We start from the raw sequence: 10,690 nt of genomic DNA on the forward strand, positions 1-10,690 counted from the left end.
GGTATGCACAATTGTAATCTCAACTCTTTGTCACAACTTCACACAGCTAACCAGCAAGTGATGCACGAAAACTTGTCTCTCAACAAATTTCCCTTCGGCAAGTATACTGAATTATCGTCAAGTAAAAACTCACAATAGAGTGAGGTCGAATCCCACAGGGATTGATTGTACAAGCAACTTTAGTTGAAAGAGTATGCTAGTTGAGCTAAACAGAATGTAATTTGAGAATTGCAGGAAATTAAATGGCGGGAAAGTAAATAGCAGAAAATAAAGTGCAAAGTCTTAGATGGGGATTTGGAGAAATAAGCATGTAAATAAATGGCAGAAAGTAAAGAGAAAGGGTAAAATCAGAAATGGGGAATTCATTGGGCTCAGGAGATGTTGTATTCTCCGGATCGAGAATTTATTTTCATCTCTTCCTCAATCAAAGAATCTATTGATCTCCTTGGCAATCTTAAGTGATTGGGTTCCAATTCCTTGGCATCCCAATCTCTCTAAGCTTGAACAATTGCCCAATTCCATGATTTAATTGCTCATGGGAAGAGATGAAGTGTGGTCACTAATTATACCACATGTATTTTGATGTGCGGAAAACGATCCGACACAAAACTCACCGGCAAGTGTACCGGGTCACATCAAGTAATAATAACTCACATGAGTGAGGTCGATCCCACAGGGATTGAATGATTGAGCAATTTTAGTTTAGTGGGTGATTTAGTCAAGCGAATCAAGTTTTGGTTGAGTGGGTTGTATTTAACAGAAGATAAATTGCTTGAAATGTAAAGGGAGAGGGGAAATTGCAGTAAATTAAAGGACAGGAAAGTAAAATAGACTGAATCTTAAAGAACAAGAAATTAAATGACTGAAACTTAAAGTGCAAGAAACGTAAATTGCAGTAACTTAAATGGCAAGAAATGTAAATTGCTTGAATATAAAAGGGAATTGAGGACTGGGATTGCAGAATCTAAACAGAGAGAAAGTAATTTGCAACAATTAAGAGAGCAGAGATTGAATCAGAAGCAATGAAAGCTCAAACAGAAATTAAAGTAAAATGCAGCAAGGTTCACAGAAGAACCCAAATAAATTGTGATCTCAGGACTCAAGAGCTTAGGTAGCAGAGCCTAAAACCCAATTTCCTTCCCAGATCTGAATTATCAAAGCAATTGACAGAAAATTAAAGAAGAAGCAGTAGAAGAACAGAAATCAAATTCAATTATGCAGAAAAGGATTTAAAGAGATTTTAGATGGGAATTGAGACAGAATTTCCTCAATTTCACACACCCAAAACTCAAAAACAAAAGAGTAGAATTGCCCGAGTAAGAATGAGGAAGGAGATCAGTCAATTCTCCCTTAATCCCCTGAGCTCTCGGTCAAGTCTCTCAAGAACAATTACAAGAAATTCAAAGCTCAAAGAAAGTGCAAAATTTAAAAGTCAAGGTAAAGGTAAGTCTCCCAGTCCTAATTACATCAAACTAGCTTCTATTTATACACTTTCTATTCTTGGATATTGGGATTTGGATGGGCTTTTGAATTGGTGAAGAAATGAATTCAATTGGATTTTTAATTGAATTTTTTTGCCCATGAAAATTCACTCCCAGGAGGCTGCCCTGCCCTTGTGGAGGGCAGGGCAGGATTTGGTGCGTTGTGGTGCGGTCTGGTGCGGGCGTGGTGCAAGCTGGTGCGGCCTTGGTGCGTGAAATGCTGCCCTGCCCGCGCCAAGGGCAGGGCAGGAAAAGTTGGTGCGCCAGAACGTGCCATGGTGCTGCCAGAATCCAGAATTGGTGCGCCAGACTTAGAAATTGGTGCGCCAGAAATTTTCCTTGGTGCATGGGATGCTGCCCTGCCCTCGCGGAGGGCAGGGCAGGAAATTTTGGTGCTGCCAGGGTCGAGCTTCCGTGCACGCTGGTGCTGCCAGGAGAAAATTGGTGCGCCAGATTTGTTTCTTGGTGCGCCACACACAAGATGCTGCCCTGCCCGCGCAGAGGGCAGGGCAATGTTCCCTCTTTCACGTCCCGTGTTCGAAACACGGCAGAAGCACACGCACATCATTTTTTCTTGGCTTCTTGGCACGGCAATCAACCTTAAGTCCTAGCTTCCTCATGGTTCCTTGTTCGAGTCTTGTGGCATGCATGGGTGACATTTTTCCTTTGAATTTCTTCCTTGGAGAGCCCGATACTGCCCTTGTGGAGGGCAGGGCAAGGTTCTCTTCCTCTTGGTCCCAAGGCACATTTTGTGCTCTGCCCTTGTAGTGGGCAGGGCAGAGTTGCCTTCTCTTCTTGGTTCTCTTATGTTGCCCTCCTAGAGGGCAGTGTGCCCTTGTGGAGGGCAATGTTTGCCTCCCCCTTGCATGCGGCACGCTTCCTATTGCTTTGGCCACGCTTTCCTTTCCTTAGGCTACACTTCTTAGGCCACGCTTTTCCTTTTCTTTTCTTTTCTTCACCTACAATAAACCAAAACAACCACTCCAAGTATCACTAAATTCAAGAGGCTTATAAATCAATTAAAATTCAATTAAAATTAGCTCAAACCTCATGATTTAACATTAATTTCATGGTGGTTGCTTGATTTAGAGAAGTTATGCATTTTCACTCCAAATCACTTACTTAGGATACAAGAAAGTGCATAAATGCTAACAAAACAAGTGAAATTAGCTTGAAAAATGGGTATATGATGACTTGTCATCACAACACCAAACTTAAATCTTGCTTGTCCCCAAGCAAGCATCAAAACTAAGAGTAAATGGAATGAATAAGAAAAGGATACTTATCCTTATTATGCAGATAGCAGAACTTGATCTATGGGGCATTTATGCAGACAATGACAACTCAAGTTATTGTTCTTGTTACATGATATACATTTTGCATCAAAGGTTTGCTAAACTTGCTGTTATAAGACTCACTTTTTGATTCCTCCCTTGCTAACTTTTCTTGGCTTATAATGCTTAACAAGCTTATTATTTTTTTTTTAGAGGTTGGGTGTCAAATGCTGCAGTAATGGCCTTTGGCTTTATTTTCTTTTCTTGTTGCTCAACATCTTTCCACCACAGACACTTGGCTCACTAATTCTTCCTAGGATCATTGATGCCCAGCATCTCTTTGGATAGCTAAATGTTCTGTATCTAAGTTGCTCTTTATTGTGGATTTTCAATTGGCCATCCCAAATCAGTTGATCTAAGTGACCGGGTTTCAAAATACCCCTTAGAATTTACTCATCCAAGCAGATCTTAGTACAAGAACACCACAGGCATATGTCCTAAGGTTCAAGCTATTGGTGTCCAACCTTTATTCTTTGTTTTTCTTGCCATTTTGGCTTTTTCTTTCCCTTTTCTTTCTGTTTTTGTTACCAAGGGCTTTTTCATTATTGATAAGAGTCTTTGTAACAGCAAGCTAACTCATACTTGAATGAGAATGATATTATGCAACAATTATTTCATGAGTTATGCATTTAATCAAACACATATACCACCACCAACTTCCATTCATACTTATGCAACATTGGATATTTCACTTTTCAATTCAAACCAAACTCTTTTATTTAAGCATATGGGAAACAAAACAATTTTCAAGCTAAGTGATGGATAACAAGCATTCTGCAGACTTAGCATTTTTAACAAACAATTTCACTCGCAACTAGATGAACACTTTAGCAAGACATACAATGGTTCCCATGTTCGAAACAATACACAACAGCAAGGATTAAGTTCAGATACAACCTTTGAAGTTGCAGCCCTTTGATTCTTCCCTCTGTTGTGTTCTCTCTAAGTTAATATGCATAGTATCTTCAATTGTTGACTCATATTCTGCATAATCCTCAAAGTTGCTTGCTTTTCAAGCCCTTGGTTATATGGTTAGTATGTATAAACTGAGTGTGGTTCCTGAATTGATTTTGGTGTGAGAACACCAAACTTAATTGTTTGCCACTGTCTCAGATACAACAAGTTAACCATATGTGAAACCTTGTATACTTGCTAAAGGTTAATGAAATTAAAGCTAGGAAACAATTCAACAGTTGAATAATGTGTTTGATTGCTTGGAGCTAGAGTCATGCAAGAGGTGAGAGTGTGTTTTTAAATGATATTTTTGGTGGAACACCAAACTTAGAAGTTTTCATTCTCCCTCAAATTGTTTTGGTGTGCAACACCAAACTTAGCTCCTTGCAATGCATACCAATTATTCAACATTTTTATTGAAAAAGTTATGAAAAGAAAACTACATCAGGTTGGGTTGCCTCCCAACAAGCGCTCTTTTAATGTCACTAGCTTGACATTCCTTATTCTTGCTCAACTTCCAAAGTGTTTCAGGATCAAAAGGTGTGGATTCATTGCTCCTTCCTCATGTCACAAAAGCAGAAACACAAATAGAACCAGAAACTAAAACAGAGCACTCTGTAACTTGAGTGCAGAGAGACTTAGTAGAGGCAAAGTCTCGAACAGTTAGTGTGTTAGTTAAAAATAAAGAAAAAGTGCTTGATCTAGACCACCACTTCACTTAATCATTGTCAATCTATTTCAATCCCCGGCAACGGCGCCAAAAACTTGATGTGCGGAAAACGATCCGACACAAAACTCACCGGCAAGTGTACCGGGTCGCATCAAGTAATAATAACTCACATGAGTGAGGTCGATCCCACAGGGATTGAAGGATTGAGCAATTTTAGTTTAGTGGGTGATTTAGTCAAGCGAATCAAGTTTTGGTTGAGTGGGTTGTATTTAACAGAAGATAAATTACTTGAAATGTAAAGGGAGAGGGGAAATTGCAGTAAATTAAAGGACAGGAAAGTAAAATAGACTGAATCTTAAAGAACAAGAAATTAAATGACTGAAACTTAAAGTGCAAGAAACGTAAATTGCAGTAACTTAAATGGCAAGAAATGTAAATTGCTTGAATATAAAAGGGAATTGAGGACTGGGATTGCAGAATCTAAACAGAGAGAAAGTAATTTGCAACAATTAAGAGAGCAGAGATTGAATCAGAAGCAATGAAAGCTCAAACAGAAATTAAAGTAAAATGCAGCAAGGTTCACAGAAGAACCCAAATAAATTGTGATCTCAGGACTCAAGAGCTTAGGTAGCAGAGCCTAAAACCCAATTTCCTTCCCAGATCTGAATTATCAAAGCAATTGACAGAAAATTAAAGATGAAGCAGTAGAAGAACAGAAATCAAATTCAACTATGCAGAAAAGGATTTAAAGAGATTTTAGATGGGAATTGAGACCGAATTTCCTCAATTTCACACACCCAAAACTCAAAAACAAAAGAGTAGAATTGCCCGAGTAAGAATGAGGAAGGAGATCAGTCAATTCTCCCTTAATCCCCTGAGCTCTCGGTCAAGTCTCTCAAGAACAATTACAAGAAATTCAAAGCTCAAAGAAAGTGCAAAATTTAAAAGTCAAGGTAAAGGTAAGTCTCCCAGTCCTAATTACATCAAACTAGCTTCTATTTATACACTTTCTATTCTTGGATATTGGGATTTGGATGGGCTTTTGAATTGGTGAAGAAATGAATTCAATTGGATTTTTAATTGAATTTTTTTGCCCATGAAAATTCACTCCCAGGAGGCTGCCCTGCCCTTGTGGAGGGCAGGGCAAGATTTGGTGCGTTGTGGTGCGGTCTGGTGCGGGCGTGGTGCAAGCTGGTGCGGCCTTGGTGCGTGAAATGCTGCCCTGCCCGCGCCAAGGGTAGGGCAGGAAAAGTTGGTGCGCCAGAACGTGCCATGGTGCTGCCAGAATCCAGAATTGGTGCGCCAGACTCAGAAATTGGTGCGCCAAAAATTTTCCTTGGTGCATGGGTGATGAGCGGATAATTTGTACGCTTTTTGGCATTGTTTTTAGTATGTTTTTGGTATCTTTTAGTTAGTTTTTATTATATTTTTATTAGTTTTTAGTTAAAATTCACTTTTCTGGACTTTACTATGAGTTTGTGTGTTTTTCTGTGATTTCAGGTATTTTCTGACTGAAATTGAAGGTTTTGAGCAAAAATCTGATCCAGAGACTGAAAAGGACTGCAGATGCTGTTGGATTCTGACCTCCCTGCACTCGAAGTGGATTTTCTGGAGCTACAGAAGCCCAAGTGGCGCGCTCTCAACGGCATTGGAAAGTAGATATCCTGGGCTTTCCAGCAATATATAATAGTCCATACTTTGCCCAAGATTTGATGGCCCAAACCTGCGTAGCAATCCGGCCTCAGAAATTCCAGCGTTAAACGCCGGAACTGGCATAAAACTTGGAGTTAAACGCCCAAACTGGCATGAAAGCTGGCGTTTAACTCCAGAAAAGGTCTCTACACGAAATTACTTCATTGCTCAGCCCAAGCACACACCAAGTGGGCCCGGAAGTGGATTTTTCTGTCATTTACTCATTTCTGTAAACCTTAGGATACTAGTTTACTATTTATAGGATCTTTTGACATTGTATCCGTACCTTATGACCTCATAACATTTTAGACGTTTCATTGTGTACCTTCCACAGCATGAGCCTCTAAACCCCATGGTTGGGGGTGAGGAGCTCTGCTGTGTCTTGATGGATTAATGCAATTACTACTGTTTCTTATTCAATCATGCTTGCTTCCATTCTAAGATATCACTTGCTCTTAACCCGGATGAATGTGATGATCCGTGACACTCATCATATTCTCAACTATGAACGTGTGACTGACAACCACCTCCGTTCTATCTTAGATTAAGTAGATATCTCTTGGGTTCTTTAATCGGAATCTTCGTGGTATAAGCTAGAACTGATGGCGGCATTCAAGAGAATCCGGAAGGTCTAAACCTTGTCTGTGGTATTCTGAGTAGGATTCAATGACTGGATGACTGTGACGTGCTTCAAACTCCTGAAGGCGGGGCGTTAGTGACAGACGCAAAAGAATCACTGGATTCTATTCCGGCCTGATTGAGAACCGACAGATGATTAGCCTATGCTGTGACAGAGCATCAGGGACGTATTTTCACTGAGAGGATGGGAGGTAGCCACTGACAATGGTGAACCCTACATACAGCTTGCCATGGAAGGAGCCTTGCGTGTTTGATGAAGAAGACAGTAGGAAAGCAGAGATTCGGAAGATGGAGCATCTCCAAAGCCTCAGCCTATTCTCCATTACTGCAAAACAAGTACCTTTTTCATGTTCTTTGCTTTTTACAATCAATCCTGATAATTTCTTATATCCTGACTAAGATTTACAAGATAACCATAGCTTGCTTCAAGCCGACAATCTCCGTGGGATCGACCCTTGCTCACGCAAGGTATTACTTGGACGACCCAGTGCACTTGCTGGTTAGTTGTGCGGGATTGCAAAAGTGTTATTGCAATTTCGTGCACCAAGTTTTTGGCGCCGTTGCCGGGGATTGTTCGAGTTTGGACAACTGACGGCTTATCTTGTTGCTTAGATTAGGACTGTTTATTTTTGTTGGTTTAGAGTCTTTTAGTTGAGTCTAGTTTCATATTTTAAGTTTGGTGTCAATTGCATGCCTTTGTTTTTCTTTTAAATTTTCGATTTTGCATGTTCTTAAGTCCCTTTTTGATTCATAAAAATTCTAAGTTTGGTATCCTCTTTGTGTTTTTCCTTTAAAATTTTCGAAAATTAGTGTTTGATTTTCTAAAAATTTTAAGTTTGGTGTCTTTTTGTTGTTTTTCTCTTTCCTCTTTTTTTTTAAAAATCAAATCTTTTTCATAAAAATTTTTCAATCATATCTTTTTAATTGCTATTTTCAAAATCTTTTTAATTAACTAATTGATTCAGTTCTCAATTTGCTTTGATCTTATTTTCTTATTGATTTTCGAATTTTTATCTTAATATCCTTTTATTTTATTTTAATTTTTTTCGTTAAATCAAAAAAAAAAAAGAAAAAAAAAACAAAATTTATCTATTTGCAATCATTATCATTTCCCTTTTGTCCATTATGGACTTAAGTGGGATTAATCAGTCCAAAAGGACTCTGGGGTCATATGCTAACCCCATTACAGCTGCATATGGGAGTAGCATCTGTATACCTCCCATCAAAGCAAGCAGCTTTGAGCTAAATCCTCAACTCATTATCATAGTGCAGCAAAATTGCCTGTATTCCGGTCTTCCACAGGAAGAACCTACTGAGTTTCTGGCACAGTTCTTACAAATTGCTGACACAGTACATGATAAAGAGGTAGATCAGGATGTCTACAGACTATTACTGTTTCCATTTGCTGTAAAAGATCAAGCTAAAAGGTGGTTGAATAACCAACCTACAGCAAGCATAAAGACATGGAAACAGTTGTCAGACAAATTCCTGAATCATTTTTACCCTCCAAAGAGGATGACACAGCTAAGGCTGGACATCCAAGGCATTAAACAAGAGGATAATGAATCCCTTTATAATGCCTGGGAGAGGTATAGAGGTATGCTAAGAAAATGCCCCTCTGAAATGTTTTCAGAGTGGGTACAATTAGACATCTTCTACTATGGGCTTACAGAAAAAGCTCAGATGTCTTTAGACCACTCAGCTGGTGGATCTATACACATGAGGAAGACAATTGAAGAAGCTCAAGAGCTTATAGACACTGTTGCTAGAAACCAATATTTGTACTCTAGCAATGAGTTCTCTCCAAAAGAGGAAGTCATGGCAGTAGTCACTGACCCTAATCCTCAAGAACAGATGATTGAGCTTAATCAACAATTGCTCCGGATGACAGAACAGTTAGCAGAATTTAAAGAGATGCTCTATGAAACTAAAGTTGCTAACAAGAACATAGAACTGCAGTTGAATCAAGCAAAACAGCAAATATCTAAACAGATAATAGAGGAATGTCAAGCAATTCAACTGAGGAGTGGGAAGACACTGAATAACACTGCTCAAAGTAGTAAAAAGTCAGTAAAGGAACAATTGACAGAGGATAGCCAAACCACTATCCAAAATCCCTCTGAGGACAGTAAGAGCCCAGAGAGGAATACTAATGGCGTTCAAACGCCAGAAAGGGAGGGAAAGCTGGCGTTAAACGCCCATTCCCTGCCTAGTTCTGGCGTTCAAACGCCAGAAAAGGGAGAAAAATTGGCGTTAAACGCCCAATGGGTAGCCAAGTCTGGCGTTCAAATGCCACAAAGGGGTCAGACACTTGCAAGTGCTGATAACAACCCCCTTAAGCATGCTTCTTCAACCACTTCTGTAGGGAATAAACCTGCAGCAACTAAGGTTGAAGAATATCAAGCCAAGATGCCTTATCCTTAGAAACTCCGCAAAGCGGAACAGGATAAGCAATTTGCCCGCTTTGCAGACTATCTAAGGACTCTTGAAATAAAGATTCCGTTTGCAGAGGCACTTGAGCAAATACCTTCTTATGCTAAATTCATGAAAGAAATCTTAAGTCATAAGAAGGATTGGAGAGAAACTGAAAAAATATTTCTCACTGAAGAATGCAGTGCAGTCATCCTGAAAAGCTTACCAGAAAAGCTTCAAGATCCAGGAAGCTTTATGATACCATGCACATTAGAGGGTGCTTGTACCAAGAAAGCTCTATGTGATCTTGGGGCAAGTATCAACCTAATACCTGCATCCACTATCAGAAAGCTTGGATTGACGGGAGAAGTCAAACCAACCCGGATATGCCTCCAACTTGCTGATGGCTCCATTAAATACCCATCAGGCATAATTGAGGACATGATTGTCAAGGTTGGGCCATTTGCCTTTCCCACTGACTTTGTAGTGCTGGAAATGAAGGAGCACAAGAGTGCAACTCTCATTCTAGGAAGACCTTTCCTAGCAACTGGACGGACCCTCATTGATGTCCAAAAAGGGGAATTAACCCTGAGAGTCAATGAGGATGAGTTCAAGTTGAATGTTGTCAAAGCTATGCAGCATCCAGACACATCAAATGACTGCATGAGCACTGATATTATTGACTCTTTGGTGGAAGAGGTCAATATGACTGAAAGTATTGAATCAGAGCTAGATGACATCTTTAAAGATGTTCAGCCTGATCTGGAGGAACTAAAGGAAATAAAAGAAATTCTGAAAATTCCTCAGGAAGAAGATAAGCCTCCTAAACCAGAGCTCAAACCACTACCACCATCCCTGAAATATGCATTTCTGGGAGAAGGTGACACTTTTCCCGTGATCATAAGCTCTGCTTTAAATCCACAGGAAGAGGAAGCACTAATTCAAGTGCTAAGGACACACAAGACAGCTCTTGGGTGGTCCATAAGTGATCTCAAGGGCATTAGCCCAGCAAGATGCATGCACAAGATCCTATTGGAGGATGATGCTAAGCCAGTGATTCAACCACAAAGGCGGCTAAATCCAGCCATGAGGGAGGTGGTGCAGAAAGAGGTCACTAAGTTACTAGAGGTTGGGATTATTTATCCTATTTCTGACAGCCCCTGGGTGAGCCCTGTCCATGTTGTCCCCAAGAAGGGAGGCATAACAGTGGTTCATAATGAAAAGAATGAACTGGTTCCTACAAGGACAGTTACAGGGTGGCGTATGTGTATTGACTACAGAAGGCTCAATACAGTCACCAGAAAGGATCATTTTCCTTTACCATTCATAGACCAGATGCTAGAAAGACTAGCAGGTCATGAATACTACTGCTTTTTGGATGGCTATTCAGGTTACAACCAAATTGCAGTAGATCCTCAGGACCAAGAGAAAACAGCATTTACATGTCCTTCTGGAGTATTTGCCTACAAGAGGATGCCTTTTGGTCTGTGCAATGCACCTGCAACCTT

The sequence above is a fragment of the Arachis stenosperma genome, chromosome 4, assembly GCF_014773155.1.
Source record: "Arachis stenosperma cultivar V10309 chromosome 4, arast.V10309.gnm1.PFL2, whole genome shotgun sequence".
Lineage (NCBI taxonomy): Eukaryota > Viridiplantae > Streptophyta > Magnoliopsida > Fabales > Fabaceae > Arachis > Arachis stenosperma.